The sequence below is a fragment of the Gossypium arboreum genome, chromosome 12 (assembly GCF_025698485.1).
Source record: "Gossypium arboreum isolate Shixiya-1 chromosome 12, ASM2569848v2, whole genome shotgun sequence".
In the NCBI taxonomy this organism is placed as follows: Eukaryota; Viridiplantae; Streptophyta; class Magnoliopsida; order Malvales; family Malvaceae; genus Gossypium; species Gossypium arboreum.
In genome coordinates, this window is record NC_069081.1 from 71,462,584 (window position 1) to 71,482,285 (window position 19,702).

Sequence of the window (19,702 nt, forward strand, 5' to 3'; positions counted from 1 at the left end):
AAATTTTTGTCTTATGAAATTCAAATGGCTTGATCCATGATTAGCAATACTTGGATAAATTAAAATATTATTAACCGAAGCATTTGAACTGTTCTAGTCTGCACTTGGGCAGAGACATCTTAATTTTTAGTGACACACTGTTGTATCAGAGTTAGAGCTGAGCATCAGGTTTTACCGGAGCTATCTTCTCCAGTTCTGATATTAGAATAGAATTGAGAAAGGATTATTCTCGAGGCCTTATCAGAATTATTTCCGTCTTGGAAAAAAATGTACGAGATATGTAAATCATACCAGTATATACTAAATTTTCGCTCATCAGATTCATAGAATTTTGTGTCTTTATGATTGTTAGATTTCTTGGAATCCTAGTCTCCACTAATCGGATTGAGATCCGGGTTTTATACCATGATTTCTTGGGAAAGCTAAAGGAGGCTTTGAAATTTAGAGACAACCGAGAGTTGAATTGGTAAACAATCGGACTGTGTGAAATTAGAGAGCATAAGGTTAAGAAGAACTGACTAGTTTTACTATTCAAATTCGAAAGGATTCAAGTATGTGTTTATATGTGACATGATGACATAGATCGAACTTTCGTGTGTATGAACTCTCAGATAGAGGTTGAAATTCAGCCGAGGTGTAGTATAGCAATGAACCGCTTATGAGACCGATATGAGAAAGTAAAGAGATAAGTATTACAGACACAGTTGAGTGAAAGTTATTTAGTGATGATTACGGGAAAAAGAAGTTTATGTTATTACCAAAACCACTTTTCCAGTAAGATTTTCGAGGAGGAAAATCCCTAAGGGGGGAGAATTGTAACAGCCCGATTTTGGGCCTAGTCGAAACAGTAGTTTCGAAACCACTATTCTGGAGTCGAAGAAATTATTTTTAATGTTATTTTATGTGCTATAGCATGATTATATGAGTGCATGAAAATTTTGGTGAAATAATTTTAGCGATTTCATGCTTAATGGTGGAAAAGGACTAAATCCCATAAAGGGCAAAAGTTTTGTTTTGCTAGCTAAATATGTTAAATAGCTAGAGAAAAAAAATTTGGGGTGTTTAAAGTGCAAATAGACCCTTAGAAAAGACTTGGCCGACCATAGAGAGAATGAAATTGAAAAGTCAAAATTGGTTGGTTTTAGGTAAGCTTATTAGGTATTAAAATAAAACAAAAAGAAAAAAGATGTCATCTTTTCATTTCTCTTCCTTCCTCCACCGAAAATACTAGCAAAATAGGGGTTTTGAGAGCTCAAAATTTCAGCAACTTCCATCCCTTGCAAGTAAATGATTTTGATGATCATTTTTGTTGATTTTTGTGTTTTTGGGACCCTTGTAGCATGAACTAACTAAAGTGGGGGGGGGGGGCTATTTTGCAAAATGGATGAAAGTCTAGGGTTTTACCATGAGAGCATCTATGATATTTTCTGAAATTTTATGGAAGAAAATGAATCTTAGTTGTTTATTAAACAACTTTTTTGAAGTGGTGTTCATGAAAAACACCTAAAAAGGACTAGTTTTTAGTAATTGTAAAATAGATAGTAATGTGGTGAAATAATGGAAATTTTGGGTTGCTATAAGAGTAAAAAGGGTCCGTATAGGCTTAAGACATGAAGAAATTCGATAAAAATCAATTTTCGAGCCTAGGGGTAAAATGGTCATTTTTCCAAAAATGTGAATTTTTTATTGTCTAAATTTATTTAGTGATTAAATGAGTGAATTTCATCATTTTAGATCAAGGAAACGAGATTCGAGCTTAAATCAGAAAGTACAAGGTTATGGAATAAAATGGCGTAATTAGCCAAAATTGCATTCGAGGTAAGTCCGTGTGACTAAATAAGCAAGTTATCCATATTATTGTTAATATACTTGAAATCCATTTTGTTATAATTGTATTGAATTATACGTTGATAGAGTTGTGTATGAGAAAGTGATACCAAATGTTAATAACATTTTTGTAATGATTGAATACATCGGAAATTTGATGGAATATAATATTCCATTGAAACAAGTAAGTTGTGCGTAAATATTACAACTTTATCGTTATTACGCATTGAATGCTTGATTTTGCATATAATGCTTGAATGTGGTTATGAGTATGGTAAGATGAGACTTACTGTGATAAACTCCCAGTTGAACCTTAGGAATAGATTGGTTATTCATGCCATGACATTCGGGTGATATGTGTGTGAGTGTAAGGGTTGTCTGTGACATGCATCAGCCACATTATGAGAGCCAGTGTAAGACATGTCTGGGACATGCATCGGCATTTAGATGAGAGCTAGTGTAAGACATGTCTGGGACATGCATCGGCCTCGAGATATGCAAGCTAGTGTAAGACCTGTCTAGGACATGGCGTCAGCTTGATGTGTGTCAGTGTAAGACCTATCTGGGACACGGCATCGGCATTGGTATATGAAAGTCAGTGTAAGACCTGTTTGGGATATGGCATCGACTTTGATGTGCTAGCCAGTGTAAGACCTTCTCTGGGACATGGCATCGACATTTTACCCTATGTTTGAGGCTTAATGAATATCTTGTAGTGTTCCAAATGGTTCAACGAGAAATTTATGGTTTAAGTCACAATGATAAAGCTTATGGCTATGTTGTGAGTGGTACAGGCACTTACATGAAATTGAGGAGATGCGAACTCAATTAATGTTGTACGATTAGTAAGGAATGAATATGAACATGTTGAGTAACATAGGTATGTATGCCAAGCTCATGAGCAATGACTTTGGTTCATGATGCACATTTGGTGAAGATGTAAATAGGTAATTCATGCCTATGAGAATGATTTTGTGATGACCTTGTGATTATAGGTCTATACCTATGATGTATATATATTTATCTTTACCAATGGCTATGAGAATGATTTTGTGATGACCTTGTGATTACATGAAATTTAATATCATTAATTTACGTTAAAGCAGTTTTGGACAGCAACCGTAGTCCGACTTTGAAAATCCACCAAATATTGTGGAAATTGATTTAGAGGCTGAATAAAATATGAAATTAAAGCTTAATGAGTCTAGTTTCACATAGAGGAAACGATGTAAGCAAAAGAGTTTCATATCATGAAATATTTAAATTATTGTAAGATAGAGTTAGAATGTTTTAGAAATCCCCTATTCTGATTTGTGAAAATCATTGAAAATTGTATAAAAAAATAGTTATGAGTTATAATTTATATGATTAAAACTCTTGATGAGTCTACTTTCAAAAGAAATATACGAGAACATCATCTGCGTCCCATATCATGAGATAATTAATTTTTAGTGAAGAGGGATTAGAACTATCAGACAACGAAAAATGGGTAAATTTAAGGAATAAACTGTACTTATTGGCTAGACCAAAAATTCTAAAAATTTTATGTTAATAAGATATGTGAGTCTAGTTTCAAGAAAAATTAGCAGAACTTAATTTGGAGTTTTGTAACTCTAGATCTAAGTAATTTAGTGACTATGACTCGAGAAAATAGTTTGACCTGAGCATAAGTAATGGTGCAATATGGTTGTATTACCTTGAGGAACAATTTGATAATTGCTTATTATTTCATATGGTCTTACTAAGCTATAAAGCTTACCCTATCCTATCCACTTCTTAGTGTTTTCAGGTTAGCTCAGGGTTGGAGAACGTCGGAGGCAGCATCACACTATCAGGCTATCACCTTTGGAGCATTGATACATATGTTAGTGTTTTCAAGTGAGTGGCATGTATAGGGGCTCAGTTTTATGATAGATTTTGTTATGATTAGCCAAATGTATTGGCTTATATTGATTCATTGTATATAGCCATGAGATGTGGCTTATAATGATTGTGGTTTTTAAGCTTAGTTATCAATGATAAGACCTAATGCTTGTGATGCAATGATATTTTTATGCTTGTGGGACATGCATAATTGGTGTTAAGACATGTGTGTATGATAAATGCTTCATGACTAATTCAAAATGGTTATAGCCATGAAGTAATTGTATGGTATAGAAATAAGGCGGTGATGATTAACCATGAATGCTTAATGTTTAAATAAGGTCACTTGACAAGGTCAATGAATATGGATTATTGTGTCTAGACTTGATATTATATGGGTATGTAAAACTTGTGAACGATAGCATGTTAAAGTTAAGAATTCACCTTAGTGAAGTAGGCTAAACCATTGAAATGAAGCCATGATGTATGACTTTGATGTGTGTAACGATGTGAGGGATTAATGGTAACAAAAGGCTTGGAAAATAGCCTAAGTGTTGGCCACACGGGCTGAGATATGGCCGTGTGTCTCAACCGTGTGGGGGACTCGGCCTTAGCACACGAGCGTGTGGCTTGGCCGTGTGGTTTAATTTAGTTGTTGACGTCATAGTCAAAGAGTTACATGACCAGAGGACACGGGCGTGTCGAAGGCACACGGGCGTGTTCCTGAGTCCAGACGGGTGTGTGACTTTGTGTCATGGAAAATTTTTTTAGTTTTCCCAAAACTTTCTAAGGTTCTCAGTTTAGTCCTTAACTACCTTCAATACATATTTTGGGCTTCGTAGGCCCGTGTATGGGATATCATGCATGTGTTTGAAAAGTTTTGAATTAAAAGAAATTTTATGGCCGAGTTTTTGCATGTTTGTGTATGTTGAAGTCTGGTAACACCTCGTACCCTGTCCCAGTGTAGGACTCGAGTAAGGGGTATTACACTATTTCTTTGTGAAACATTATTGTTCTAACTCCTTCTTTTACTATCGGTTATGGTTAGAAGCGTGGGTGCTAGTCTTACCTTTTCGGTGCGGGTTTTCGTCTGGAATAGAAGACCGGTTGTGTTTCTCTCTAGAATCGGTTTCAAAGTTTTGGTAAGTGCTATATACTGGATCAACTGCTTATGCCAATGTTCTTGTTGAGCTTAATAGATTTCGGTTTGAGTGCAGATGGTCTGTGATGGTCGTGAAACTAACTAATAATTCGACTAAAGGCAAGTCCACCTATCGAACAGTAGTATAGTTATGGTGAGACCGAAATATCGTATCCACAAAGACTAAAAGTACTAGTAGTTACTCTCTTTTTATTATTTAAAGAATTTAAGGATGTTTTTAAACTAAACTAATTTTTTAATTTATCTAAGATCATAACAGAGGCGAAAGTTGGAAAATACTTTAGGAAAACCAATTGAGAAGACAATACCCAAGAAAAAATCCACTTAAACTTTACTTATTACCTTTGACTTAGACGATTTATTCACTTGACTTATTACGTAGAAATCCCTAATTTATGTTAATATCTCTCTCGAGACTAAGAACAACTGACTCTAGGTTGATTAATTGAAATCTCTTTCTAATTAAAACCCCTATTATCGCATTAAATCAATTTATGGATTCCCTTATTAGATTTGACTATAACCCGACAGATTTATGTCGTCCTATCTCTAGGATTGCATTCAACTCCGCTTAATTATGAATGATCTACTCTTAGATAGGGACTTTTGCTCCACTGAATAAGCACATCAACAACCTAGATTAATATCCTAAAATATTAAAGCAAGAATTATAGCTCATAATTAAGAATAAGACCAAGTATTTATCATATAAATCAAAGCATAATAAGATTTGTCATAGGGTTCATCTCCCTTAGGTATTTAGGGAGTTTAGTACAAAATAAAAATGGAAAACATCTCAAAGTTTAGAAAACAAAAAAACATAAAGAAACCCAAAAACTTCTAGGAAATTGGATGGAAATCTTCAGTTTTGATGTAGATCCTGGCTCCGAGTTGATTCTGATGGCTAGTCGCGAATATTTTCTGCCTTCAACTATCTGTGTGTCTTTCTCATCCCCTTTTAGGGTCTTTATATAGATTTTTAAATGCCCAAATTAGCCCAAAATAAGCCTTTTCCGAGTAGAACTAGACTTGGGCTTGATAGGGACACGGCCGTGTGCCACGCCCGTGTGAAGCAGCTCAGGCCGTGTGCAATTCTGACTTGGATTAATGTTGACACGGCCATAACACACGGGTGTGTGGATTACTTGTGTGGAACTGCCTAGGCCGTGTGAAGCATTGATTTAGGCCCAATTTATCCGTTTTTGGCTCGTTTCTCGCTCTTTTGGTTATCCTAAGCTTTCCTGAGTATAAAACATGAATTTAAAGGATTAGGAGCATCGAATTCAATAAAACCAAGGAAAAAATAATCCATAAATATGCTAACCATGGGTTAAAAAATATGTATATATTATGGTTTATCAAATATCCCCACACTTACGCATTTGCTTATCCTCAATCAAAATCCTCAACTCACAATTAAACTAAGTCCTTCTCAATTTATAATTCTCATTAATAATGTTCGAAATAATCCATAAGTAATCATATATTAAGAGCTTACCCATAAGAACATCAAAGTTTCAAACAATCCAAATTGAATATTCTAATCCTAAAATCATAGGCATCCCCCTTTATCTAAGTAGTTATCTTTAATTCCACTTTGACAAGTTTTGACATCCTCACTAAAGGTTCACTCAAAGTGTTTAAGGTTTAACAATTAAGCACTCAATAGTCAAACATGAAAATTTATTACCATAAACTTGCATGAAAATCAAATGTCCACTTCTATAATTGAGATGATACACAAATTGTAATAGCCCAAAATTGGGTCTAGTTGGAACAGAGGTTCTGGGACCACAAAATCTGAGATATATATAATTATTTTATGATTATTTTGAGGTCTATGATATGATTGCATGATTGTGTGAAAATTTCGTGAAGAAATTCTATGCATAAAGTGCTTAATTCGAAGTCAGGGACTAAATTGAATAAGTTGCAAAACTTGCATTCTAGAAGTTTCTAGTATGAAATTGATTTGAAATATTAATTAGGAGGTCTTAAATAGCAATTTGACCAATTCCTAAGTTATGGACAAAAATTGGACATGGATGGAATTTTTGGAAAGTTTAGTAGTAAGGGTATTTTGGTCATTTAGGGTAAAATGAATTAAAATACAAAATTAAAAGCCAATTTTGCTCATCTTCTTCACCATGGACGTGTATACCAAGGAGACTCCATGGCTAGGGTTTTCAAGCTTCCCAAGCTCAATTGTAAGTCCGTTCTAACCCCGCTTTTCAAGTTCTTTACGCTTTTGGAATCCTTAACTTGATTTAGCTTATGCTAGCAATAATTCAACCTAGGGTTCATATTTGGAAAAATACCCATTGGTAAAATTTGTGTATTCTGGTGTTTTATGATACAATATGAGGTTTTAAATTATGTTAGACAACTTGTGCTACTCGGTTTTAAGTGAAAACGAGCAAAAGGGCTTAATTGGTAAAAATACCTAATAGTCATAAGTATATGTTAGAGTGAGAATTTGATGTTACCATAGAAGGGAAAAGTGATCATCATGTCATAAAACATAAGAATAAGGGATGAAGTTTAATTCCCGAGCCTAGGGGCAAAAGTGTAAATATGCAAAAATTTAGGGGCAAAATTGTAATTTTTCCAAAGTTTGAGTTAAGGACTGTTTTGTATAGTACATTAATTAAATAAGTAAAATATGATGTTTTAGATGCCGAAAAACGAGATTTGAACCTAGAATGAGAGAAAAATCGAAAATTGGGAAAGTTGGTAAAATGGCCGTTTTAATATCAAGGTAAGTTCATATGTATAATAAGCATTAATTTATGCATGTTTCAATGTGAAATTGATATATTTACTATGATCTCCGAGGTGTTGAAAGTATGTAAGTTGGTATGATAATAATACAACAATAATGATGTAATTTATATTTGAAAGTTAAATTTAGTGAATTAATTGAATTATGTTAAATTAAATGATTATGGTGCCAAGTTTATGAATTGATTTAAAAATATGCCTATGGTACATGAAGTGCATTGAATTATCATACATAAATGTGATTTCTATGATTATGGATATTATGGGAAATTGTAAGTTCATATGATTTTAATAAGACAATGTGTATTTTAATGTTATTATGTTGATATTAAATGAGATGTAAGTTTATATGTAAGTAATGCATCACTATTACTTGTATTATGATATTTTATAAAAATATTGGAAATATGTTTGTGGATAATTACTTGATTGGTGAAATTGTTGGAAAAGAGAGAAATCCGGTTGAACCTTCGAAAAGATTGGATGATACAGATGGTATGTAGCTAGGTCACATGTATAGTGCTGAGTGCACATCATGTGTACAAGAGAGCTACAAGACATTATGATGTAGCTAGGTCACATGGGTGATACTATGTGTACACCATGTAGACAAGAGAGCTACGGGATATATGTATCTAGGTCGCATGCGTGGTTCCAAGTGAAGGACAGCATGCAGACAAGAGAGCTATGAGTTAAACTGGCTAGGTCACATGGGTAGTACTAAGTGTTCACCATGTGTACAAGAGAGCCGAACTATATGATGGGTGGAGCTATGTGTTGAAACCACCAAGTATCGAGGATTGATCCGAAGTGTTCAACGGGAGACTCTCTATGTATTGCTTTGTGAGTTTTGTGATGAATAAGTGCAGGAACTTGGTTATGTGAATGATGTGTTCATTAAGTGACCAGGATGTGGTAAGGTTATAAATAAGTAAGTTATACATGAGGATGATTTTATGGTGACCTTGTGATCATGGGCCTATACTTGTGATGTATGAAATGTGGTGAAAATGATTTGTGATATGTATGTTAAAATGAGGTTAATACAAAGAAAGTGTGAAAGAGTGAATTAGCAATAAAACAGTTTTAGGGAGTAGCAGTGACGTGATTTTGAAAAATCACCAAAAATAGTATAAATTGAATCAGAGACTAAATGAGATATCAAATTAAATCTTAATGAGTCTATTTTCATATAAAAGAAATATAGAAAGCAAAGGAGTTACATATTTTAAGATATTTATGTTTTTGTGAGACTGATTCAGAATGATTACGTGATCCCCTGTTCTGACTTTGGAAAATCACAAAAATTTGGAGAAAAATAATTAGAGGCTAAAAATTATATTTTTAAAATCCATAATGAGTATATTTTCAAGATAAATCAACAAGAACATTATCCAAGTTCTGTACTGTGAGATAATTATTTTTTAGTGAAGAGAGGCAGAACTGTCAGAAAGTGAAATAGAGGAAATTTTAATGAATAAAATGTACTAATTGGCTAAACCAAAAATTATGAAAATTTTATGGTGGAAAGATATGTGAGTCTAGCTTGAGGAGAAATTTACGGATCTTAATTTGGAGCTCTGTATCTCAAATTATAAATAATTAAGTGACTATGACTCGTGTGGACAGTTTGATGTGAACATTTATTAGTAAATTGTGAAATCGTACTTACAAGAATGCTATATACATTAAGGATGTGGAATGGAGAGGAGGAGGAGGAGGAAAATAAATATATTTGGAATACATGGAAATTATGGTATATGAAATATTGATATAATGAAATAAATGATATGTGTTTATAAGAAAACAAAAAGAGAATGTTATGTATCATGACATGTATATATATATATGACTAGTCTCAATGTAATGCTTGTTGGGTATGGAATTGAATTGAAATGTTTCAGCAAACATGTTATTCTCATGATCTGAATCATAGTATTTTATAAAGATATGATCTAGCTTTAAATATGAATGCTTGATGATTAAGCTGAAGATATTTGGTAAGATGATAATCTTGGTATAAATGTATAAGTGGTACTATAATAAACAAGGTAAAATGAGTATGAGAGACACATGTATGATGAAATACAAATGCTATGTTTGTGGTTTAATTGAGGATGTTTAATCATTAAATGAATACCATGTTATATGCTTTTGATTTTGTATAAGTGTGTAAGAGATCAAGGTTGACCAAAGCTTGGAAAATAGCCTAGGTATATTCCACACAGGCAGAGACACGACCATGTGTCTCAGCCGTGTATGGAACACGACTTTGGGACACGGGCATGTGGAGCCTTAAAGCATGAAATTTCCAAGATTTTCGTAAGTTCTCGTTTAGTCCCAAACCCTTTCTAAAGTATGTTTTGGGCTCCGTAGACTCAAATAAGGGACTATGTGTAAGAGAATGAACGCTTTGAAATATGAATAAAATTTTATGGCTCATATTTTAGTTTAATGTTTGTATGTTTGTCTGGTAACGCCTCGTACCTTAGCCCGGCCTCGGATACGGGTAAGGGGTGTTACACAAATCAAAAGGTTTTTAGCAGGGTTTTAATGGGGTTTAGGTTAAAGGTGTGGATAAAGCTAAAAGAGAGGGTTAGAATCGAGATTAATTTAAATGAATTACCAAACTTAGAAAAATGAAGCTCATTACTGAATTACAAGAAGGTGACAGAATTCAAACTATCTAAAGCAAATGATGTGAGCTTTTTCTCAATATATCAACTTTAACTTATCCAAGCTCTTTAAAATAAGATGTAACTGAATGAATAAATATACGGTTTTTTTTAAAGAATAAGAACAAGTATTTGAGAATACATCATAAGGATAAATTCAACAACTAGAATGAACGAACATAATTAGGTAACTAATCAAATTAAATCTTGACAAAAAGGGAGTCAATAAAAGGGAGAAATTCTTAACGAATCAAAAGGGTTAAGTTGTGGGTTAATATTAAGGGAAAAATCAAGAAATAATAGTTAAGGCTCAAAGGGGTTTACTAGTGGCTAATTGTGTGGGTAGGCTTTTTATGGAGTAAATGGGTTAAAACCTAAGTGCCTTTACCATTTTTGTATATCAAATAAAAGGTGTGGTCTTAACATGTATAATCGATGCAAGTTCTAAAATAACGAATCAATGTTGACACACTCATCATCAATAAAATCAGTAAGCAAGAAAGATATATGCTCTAAAAGGCTCAAAACCTCATGAAAATTATGGGTATTTGATCTCAATCCTGTAAATTCAAAACTTCAAGATAATACCTTAATTCAGGGAAACAACCTAGGAATTTTAATTCTCAAAAGCCAACTCATCATGCTTGATTCCCTAATGTCTTAAAGTTTAAACAATTAATGCACAAATTCCTATGGTTTAATTCAAGACATATCAATAAAAATCATAGATCAATCAAAATTTACTCTAATAATGGTATGAGAAAATTATTTAAGAACAGATGAAAATTCAGGGATTTTCTGATAATCACATAGGTATCCTCCCCACACCTAAGGTGTACATTGCCCTCAATGTACAGAGATAGATAATAGCCGTATAAGTATAAGATTAGAAGAGTGGGAGAGAATCGAAACTGCCCTAAATTTGGATGTAATCCTTGAAAGAGCTGAAACATGTTTAGAGGCATTGAAAGTGATATGTATGTAGACAGAGGTGAGGGTGGTGGTAGAGGTTGGGTTCCACAACCACAGGGTCCAGCGAAGAGGTTATCGTGGCGGTCGGTGTCACGGTGGCTATGGTTGTGTCGAGTAGGACATGGCAGTCGTGGAGGAGTGTTTGTTTATTCTTGAGTAGCTCTCATCGACTGAACCTTTTGAAACTGCGATGCCATCAGTAATGTTTAAGGGATTTATATTTATAGGGTTGTTAGAGTTAGTAATAATGAAATAACTAGATAAAATAAAATTCAAATTAAACTAATAAAAGTCTTGGGAAAAATTGATAAGTAAAGTCTAAAAGAAATGCAAAAATAAAAATAAAATAAAAAGGAAAACAATTTAAAAATTAAATGGACTTAAAAGTCCTTGTCGACAGCTAGATCCTGAGGTGGTGGTGTTGGAGGCGATATGTGAAAATGTTGGTAAATTTGTTGTAGTGTCGCCTCGATGCTGCCGAATCGCTGAGTGCAATATTGCTTAAAGCGATGAAGGTGGTCTGAAACTTCAGACAATGAAGTAGTTGCATGAACTAGTTGGTGTCTCAGTGGTGGCTGAGAAGGTGGGTCCTCCTGAAATGTAGGGATATCGTCAGAAATATCCTCGGCGTCATCCTCATTAATAGCTCGTGCAAGTCGGTACTGAGGAGGGTCGAACCCATGATGACACTCAATCATCCGCATATAGAGCATACTTTGGATGCCCTGTGGGGACATCTGGCCAATGAGAGTGAGCGATGAAGACTGCGCCACTGTATTCAGGAGCCTGAAGTAGCTCTCTAGACGAGTCACATATGGGCCTAGGCTGATGACTCCCTTCCGGTGTCGCTCAGTTTGATGGAAAAAGGCAAGGGTAATGAAGTAAGCGAGATAAAAAATGTGCCCCTACCTCATACTCCATAGAAAATATGCATTGTGCGTGTTCACTACACCAGTGCTCTCACGTTTCCCTGTTGATGTGTGTGCCAAAAGAGCGTGGAGATATCGTAGAGCTGGAGCTAGTGCCGATGCCTTGGAACGGCTAGGGTCATAGATGCCTGTAACAGGCATCATGGCGCTCCAACATGATGAAGGCGTATAGTGGATGTGGCGGTGGAGGTGAGGAAAGTTGTCAGCCTCTATGAACTCTTTCGTATAGAGTCCCAAGGCAACACCAAATTCTGGGACACTTAGCTCCCGTACTAAACTACCAAGGCGGAATTGGATTGTTCCTGGGTCATCATGTTCTGCCATAACTGTTTGCATCTGGAATGTTGAGCATAGTTCCAAAGTAAGCTCTAGATACGTCGGCTCGACGATGTCAAAGAACCGGTCCCACGGAGTGGTGGCTAGGAGGGCCCGAACCAAGTCAGCTAGGTGGACCTGCTCTAGTGCATCCCAATGATACAACGGTCCATGCCTAGGGGTTGGGCCCATAGTATCTGGAATAGTTCCTCCTGGGGTCCCGGTGGAAATTGGAGGAATGGGTGTCGTATCTCGTTGGTAGGACCCAAGGAGGATGTTGCTCCTTTTCGCTTCTTAGAGGCTGGGGCAGCAGCTTTCTTGCCTCTAGTGTTTATCATAGTGTGCCTGCGAATAAGAGATTAGGTCATTAATAATAATTCCCACATCTGCAGGCAAAATGAGAATAATCTAAAAATAATGACTTGCTCGTAATATAATATGGACACAAATTTAAGCATGCTAAAAAAAATGTGGTGATATTGCATATGAATCAACGGGCTAAATGATTATGACTAAACAAAAGATGGAATTAGTGCTAAGGTTAAACAAAGCTAATGCTAAAAGATGAATCAAGTTATAGTAGATAATACTGGAAATTATGATTACTAAAAAATGACTAGGAATTGTCCCAAACTAGTAAGAAGCATGAGAGTATTATAAAGATGAATAACTGACTAAGCAGAGACTGAGACGCCACTAAAATATGGTAAAGAACTAATGATAATCCTAATCATGTGGGCAAATCAGGCAGGAATGAAAACACAACGACTAAGTAAATCTTTATCGTCAGTAAAATTGGAAATTACTAAACATAACTAAGGATTAATAAGCATGCAAATTATTAGCAGTGAGAAGAATAAACAAGTATAAGTCAAAAATTAGACTAAGGGAAGTAAAAGAATTGAAAGTAATGGAGGTAAAAGGGAAGAAATCGACTGATGGAGGACGCTGGTACCTAACAGGGCTAGTGCACGCGCGGCGTGGGTTAGACAACGAAGGAGTGCGTGCAGAGGGGGAAGGTAGGGAGGGGTAGCTGCCTGCAGTACTTGGTGGTCGGAGAGTGAGGGAATAGGGAAAATAGAAGGAAAGGGAAAGAAAGGGGAAAGAAGGGAAGAAAAGAGAAGAGAAGAAGAGAAAAGGAATCAATGAAGAAAAAGAAAAGGATAGGGGTGAAGAAATAGGGGAGGAATGGAAAGGGGAAGGGAAAAGGGAAGAGTGGCTGGTTTCGAGAAGAAGATGAATAGTGAATGAAATAAAAGGAATTAGGGTTGGAGGGATTAAAAGAGGGGCCACGGTCGTGTAAGCCCCGTTTTAGGCCACATGGTCGTAGCCCACACCCGTGTAGAGTGTTACCAACCCATGTTTTTTGTGATTTCAAAGTCAGGTTCGCACACGAGCCCTTAGACACACCAGTGTTCCCAGGCCGTGTGCACGGCCGTGTGCACGTTCGTTCGCTTCTCCCATGCCTGTGTTTGGTTCTCCACGCACATGCACATGCTTATGCTTAGAGGTTGATGTTTTAAGTCAGTATCACACACGGCCTTCGGATACGCCCGTGCGTCCAGTCCGTGTGGCTCACACAGCTGCATCGCACGGCCATGTAGTGCTCCCTTCATTTCTCCCACGCCCGTGAGCAGTCTAACATGCCCGTGTCACTTACTTAGAATTGCGCACAACATGGAAGCACGGTCGTGGGCTAAGCCCGTGTTCTATTTTGACTTCATTTGTTGGTTCAATGTTTGGGCAAGTTCTCACACGGCCTTAAGCATGCCCGTGTGCTAGGCCGTGTGGCTCCCACAGTCGCCTTGCACGGCCATGGGGATTTATTGTAGGTCATGTCTCTGCTAATCTTTTTGGAAGTTAAGGTACAATTTTACCATAGTGTTGGACACGCCCGTGTCCCTTAACCGTGGGCGTCACACGGCCGTATCGCATAGTCGTGGCTCCTTTGCCGCAGCCCGTGTGCCTCTGTTTTGGAAAAAAATGTGAGTCCTATTTTAGCACGGCCTTGGCCACGCCTGTGGGCCAGGTCGTGTTTGCCCCTGTCAAATGTCAAAATTTCCTATAGTTAAACTATAAACAGTTAAAGAAAAATTAGACCCTATTTAGTAAGGTTAGTGCTTGGGTTGCCTCCCAAGAAGTGTTTATTTAGAGTCTAAGCTCGGCTCTACTTTGTAGGTCTGTTCAGGGAAGTTCGTGGAGCCGTAGCTCCTCTCAATCGTATTTAAAATTCTTACCGTTATAAAGTTTGAGATGATGTCCATTTACCTTGAAAGTGCCTTGTGATGGGTGACTTACCTCTACTGTGCCATATGGAAAGATAGTTTGGACTATGAAAGGACCTGACCATTGTGATTTAAGCTTCCTAGGAAACAAATTGAGCCTCGAGTTATATAACAGTACAAGATCTCCAACTTCAAATTGCTTGTGTTTCCTTAAACGAGCATCATGGCGGCGCTTTGTTGCTTCCTTGTATAGGCGTGAGTTCTCATATGCATTGGTTCGCCACTCATATAACTCGTTCAATTGCATCAACCTATTTTCACCTGCAAGTTTGGGATCAAAGTTTAGAAATTTTATAGCCTAGAATGCCTTGTGCTCTAGCTCAAATGGTAGATGACAACTTTTTCCATAAAAAAGTCTATAAGCTGATGTTCCTATAGGGGTCTTAAAAGCAGTTCTATAAGCCCATAAAGTATCATCTACTTTCCTCGCCCAATCCTTCCTATTTGATTCTACTTTCTTTTCTAGGATACGTTTAAGCTCTCGGTTTGCTACTTCGACTTGTCCACTAGTTTGAGGATGGTAAGGGGTAGTTGTTCTGTGGTGAACTCCGTATTTCTTAAGGGTCTTATCAAATTGGGCATTACAAAAATAAGTACCCCTATCACTAATAATTGCTATAGGTGTTCCAAATCGAGAGAAGAGTTTCTTAAGGAATCGTACTACCATTCTTGCATCATTAGTAGGTAAGGCTTGGGCTTCCACCCATTTGGACATATAATCGAGAGCTACTAAGATGTATTTATTCCCAAATAGACTAGGGAACGGACCCATAAAGTCAATACCTCATATGTCAAATATTTCACATGAGAGCATGTATGTTTGGGGCAATTCATCATGTTTAGAGATATTAATTGTTCATTGGCATTTATGAAAGTAGCAACATACCTGTTGGCATATTTGAATAGTGTAGGCCAATAAAAACCTAATTCGAGTGTTTTATGTGCAGTCTTATTTCCACTGTAATGTCCTCCAGTCGGTCCTGAGTGGCAATGATCCAATATTTTAAATGCTTCTGACCTTGTAACGCGTCTCCTAATGACTTGATCTGCACATATTCGAAAAAGAAAAGGATCTTCCCAAAAGTAGTTTTTCACATCAGTATAGAATCGCTTCTTTTGCTGATGTGTCAACCATTTTGGGATAACATTAGCGGCTAAAAAATTCAAAATGTTTGCAAACCAAGGTACTTTAAAATTAGATATAGCAAAGAATTGTTCTTCAGGGAATGAATCATTTATTTCAACTTCATCTAGCTCTTTGGCACTTGAAATTTCAAGCCTGGAAAGATGATCGGCCGCGAGATTTTCAGCTCCTTTCTTATCCTCTATCTCCAAGTCAAATTCCTGCAATAACAGAATCCATCGAATGAGTCGAGGTTTTGCATCAGTCTTAGTTAAAAGGTAGCGAAGAGCAGAATGGTCAGTATAAACGACAACTCTAGACACTATTAGATATTGCCTAAATTTATCGAATGCAAAAATCGTAGCTAGCAGCTCTTTCTCCGTGGTGGTGTAGTTTTCTTGTGCCATTGTCAAAGTTTTGCTAGTATAATAGATAGGTTGAAAATGATTGTCTCTTCATTTTCCCAAAACTACACCTACTGTAAAATCACTTGTATCGCACATTAGTTCGAAAGGTAAATTCCAATCAGGTGCGATTATAATTGGAGCATTAATCAATTTATCCTTTAAAGTATTAAATACTTCTAAACATCCCTGATCGAAATTAAAGGGCACATCTTTTTCTAGTAATTTAGTCAAAGGCTTAGCTATTTTAGAAAAGTCTTTAATAAATTTTCTATAAACCCCAGCATGTCCTAAAAAGCTTGTAATAGCCTTAACCGAACTAGGGGGAGGTAGTTTTCCAATGGTTTCAATTTTGGATTTATCAACCTCAATCCCTTTACTAGAAATTTTATGTCCTAAAATAATACCTTCTTTAACCATAAAGTGACATTTTTCCCAGTTAAGCACAAGGTTTGTTTCCTCACATCTTATTAGAACTTGTTCTAAATTTTTAAGGCAAAGATGGAAAGAGTTACCGAATACCGAGAAGTCATCAATAAAAACCTCCATGATGTCTTCTACGAGTTTGTCAATGATGGCCATCATGCAGCACTGAAAAGTAACAGAAGCATTCATAATCCAAAAGGCATTCTACGAAAAGCAAACGTACCGTATGGACATGTAAATGTCGTCTTTTCTTGATCTGCAGGAGCTATTGGTATTTGAAAATAACCAGAGAGCCCGTCTAAAAAGCAGTAGTACATGTGCCCTGATAATCTTTCCAACATTTGGTCAATGAATGGCATGGGAAAGTGATCTTTTCTCATGGTGTCATTCAGCTTTCTATAGTCAATGCAAACTCTCCAACCTGTGACTGTCCTTGTTAGGATTAATTCATTCTTCTCATTGGCTACAACAGTCATGCTTCCTTTCTTAGGAACAACCTACACTGAACTTACCTAAGAACTGTTAGAAATAGGATAAATAATTCCAGCATCTAGGAGTTTAATTACCTCAGCTTTAACAACTTCTTTCATGTTGGAGTTCAGTCGTTTTTAAGCTTGCACAAATGGCTTATATTCATCTTCCATTAAAATTTCGTGGGTGCAAAAAGAAGGGTTGATCCTTTTAATGTCAGAAATTTTCCAAGCTATGACCCTTTTATGCTCTCTTAATACTTGGAGTAATTCCTCTTTCTCCTTGGGTTGCAAGTTAGAAGCAATAATCACTGGTAATGTAGAATTATTTCCAAGGAATGCGTATTCCAAGTGATTTGGCAATTATTTAAGTTCCAGTTTAGGAGGTTCTTCAATAGAGGTTTTTTGCTTAAGTTCATCGTTTGCCTTAATACCCTCATATTCTGCTTGCCTTGGGAATGGCTTATTGGAATTTAGTTCAGGTTTTATCTTTCCTATCTCAGAATCATCATCATCTACATCCTCTCCTTGAGTAAGACACAATTCCAACGTGTCCTTATGTACAATTTCCTGAAAAGAATCTTGAGTAGCATGATCAATAGAGTCAATGAAATAACATGAGTCATACTGTTCCGTAGAAAATCTCATGGCATCATAAATTTTAAAAATAATCTCTTCATCACCTACTCTAAGCTCAAGTTTACCATCACCCATATCAATAACAGCCCTAGCAATGACTAAAAATGGACGACCTAAGATTAAAGGCATTTCAACATCTTCATCCATGTCAAGCACAATAAAATCAACAATGAATATAAATTTATCTACTTTTACAAGTACGTCCTCTATAATGCCCCTAGGATATTTAACAAATCTATCAGCTTGTTGAATACTCATCCTAATGGGTTTAGGTTCCCCAATATCAAGTTGTTTAAACATTTTATATAGCATCAGATTAATGCTAGCACCTAAATCAGCTAGTGGCTTATCAATATTCAAACTACCAATTAAGCAGGGAATAGTAAAACTTCCTGGATCTTTCAGTTTAGTTGGCAATTTATTTTGTAGTATGGTCGACTCCTCGTTAAGTTCCACTGTAGATAAGTCTTCAAACTTCCTTTTATTTGTTAGAAGCTCCTTTAAAAATTTTGCATATGTAGGCATCTGCAATATAGCTTCAACAAAAGGTAAGTTAATATGCAGTTATTTAAAAAGTTCAAGAAATTTACTGAATTGCGCATCCATGCAGTCTTTCTTCAACTTTGCTAGATATGGGATTGGTGGTTTATATTCCTTTGGCATTGGATTGTCATTGTTTTCAGGTTTTACTTCCTCTCCTTCGGTTCTGTCAGCTTTTTGTGGTGGCTTCTTTTCAGATTCAACTAACAATTTCTCACTCCTTAGTGTAACTGCTTTCACATGCTCTTTTGGATTGGGTCCGGTGTTACTAGGTAGACATCCTGGTGGTCTCTTTGAAATCATCTTAGCCAGCTGTCCAATTTGATTCTCGAGCTCTTGGATTGATGCTTGCTATTTTTTAAGTGCAGTTTCAGTGTTTTGAAAATGGGTTTTTGCTATTGAAATAAATTTTGTCATCATCTCCTCAAGGTTTGGCTTTTTCTCTTGCTGGTAAGGTTGTTGTTGGAAGCCTGGAGGGGGTGGTGATCTCTGATTCCCTTCGCCTCCCCATGAGAAATTTGGGTGGTTCCTCCAACCTGCATTGTAAGTACTACTATAAGGATTATTTTGAGGTCGAGGATTATTACCCATATAATTCATTTTTTCGTTCTTCATGTTGTGGCCAAAGGATGGATATTATGAATTGCTCGTTCCACCTCCACTTGCATCGCACTGTATTACTGGATGAACCTTTGAAGAACCAAGTAAACCATCAATTTTTCTATTCAAAAGTTCTACCTGATTAGAGAGCATAGTAACTGAATTGACGGTAAAAATGCTGGCTGCTTTGGTCAGCTTTGCCCTCATGACTTAACACTGATAATTATTCAGTGACATCTCTTCTATAAATTCATAAGCCTCTTCAGGTGTCTTATTATTAATAGTCCTGCTAGCAGCTACATCAATCATCTATCTAGTCGAAGGATTCAGGCCGTTGTGTAAAGTTTGAACCTGTAGCCAAAGCGGTAGCCCAGGGTGAGGGCATCTTCTCAATAGATCCTTGTATCTCTCTTATGCATCATAAAGTGTTTCTAAATTCATCTGCACAAAAGAAGAAATATCATTCCTTAGTTTAGTCGTTTTAGCCGGCGGGAAATATTTAAGCAAAAACTTTTTGGTTATTGGTTCCCAAGTGGTGATTGATCCTTGTGGTAACGAGTTCGACCACTGCTTAACCTTATTCCTCAATGAAAAGGAGATAACCGAAGGTGAATGACATCGTCAGAAATGCCATTGATCTTAAAGGTGTCACGGAATTCTAGAAAATTTGCCAAATGAGTGTTTGGATCCT

At 36.3% G+C, this 19,702-nt stretch overlaps 1 non-coding gene across 1 annotated transcript; it reads left to right on the top strand.

The window, feature by feature from the left end:
- The first annotated feature begins 19,378 nt into the window (after positions 1-19,378).
- Positions 19,379-19,485, top strand: LOC128285913 (small nucleolar RNA R71). Its single transcript, XR_008276460.1, has one exon. It is a non-coding gene; the product is annotated as a small nucleolar RNA R71 (small nucleolar RNA).
- Positions 19,486-19,702: the final 217 nt, after the last annotated feature.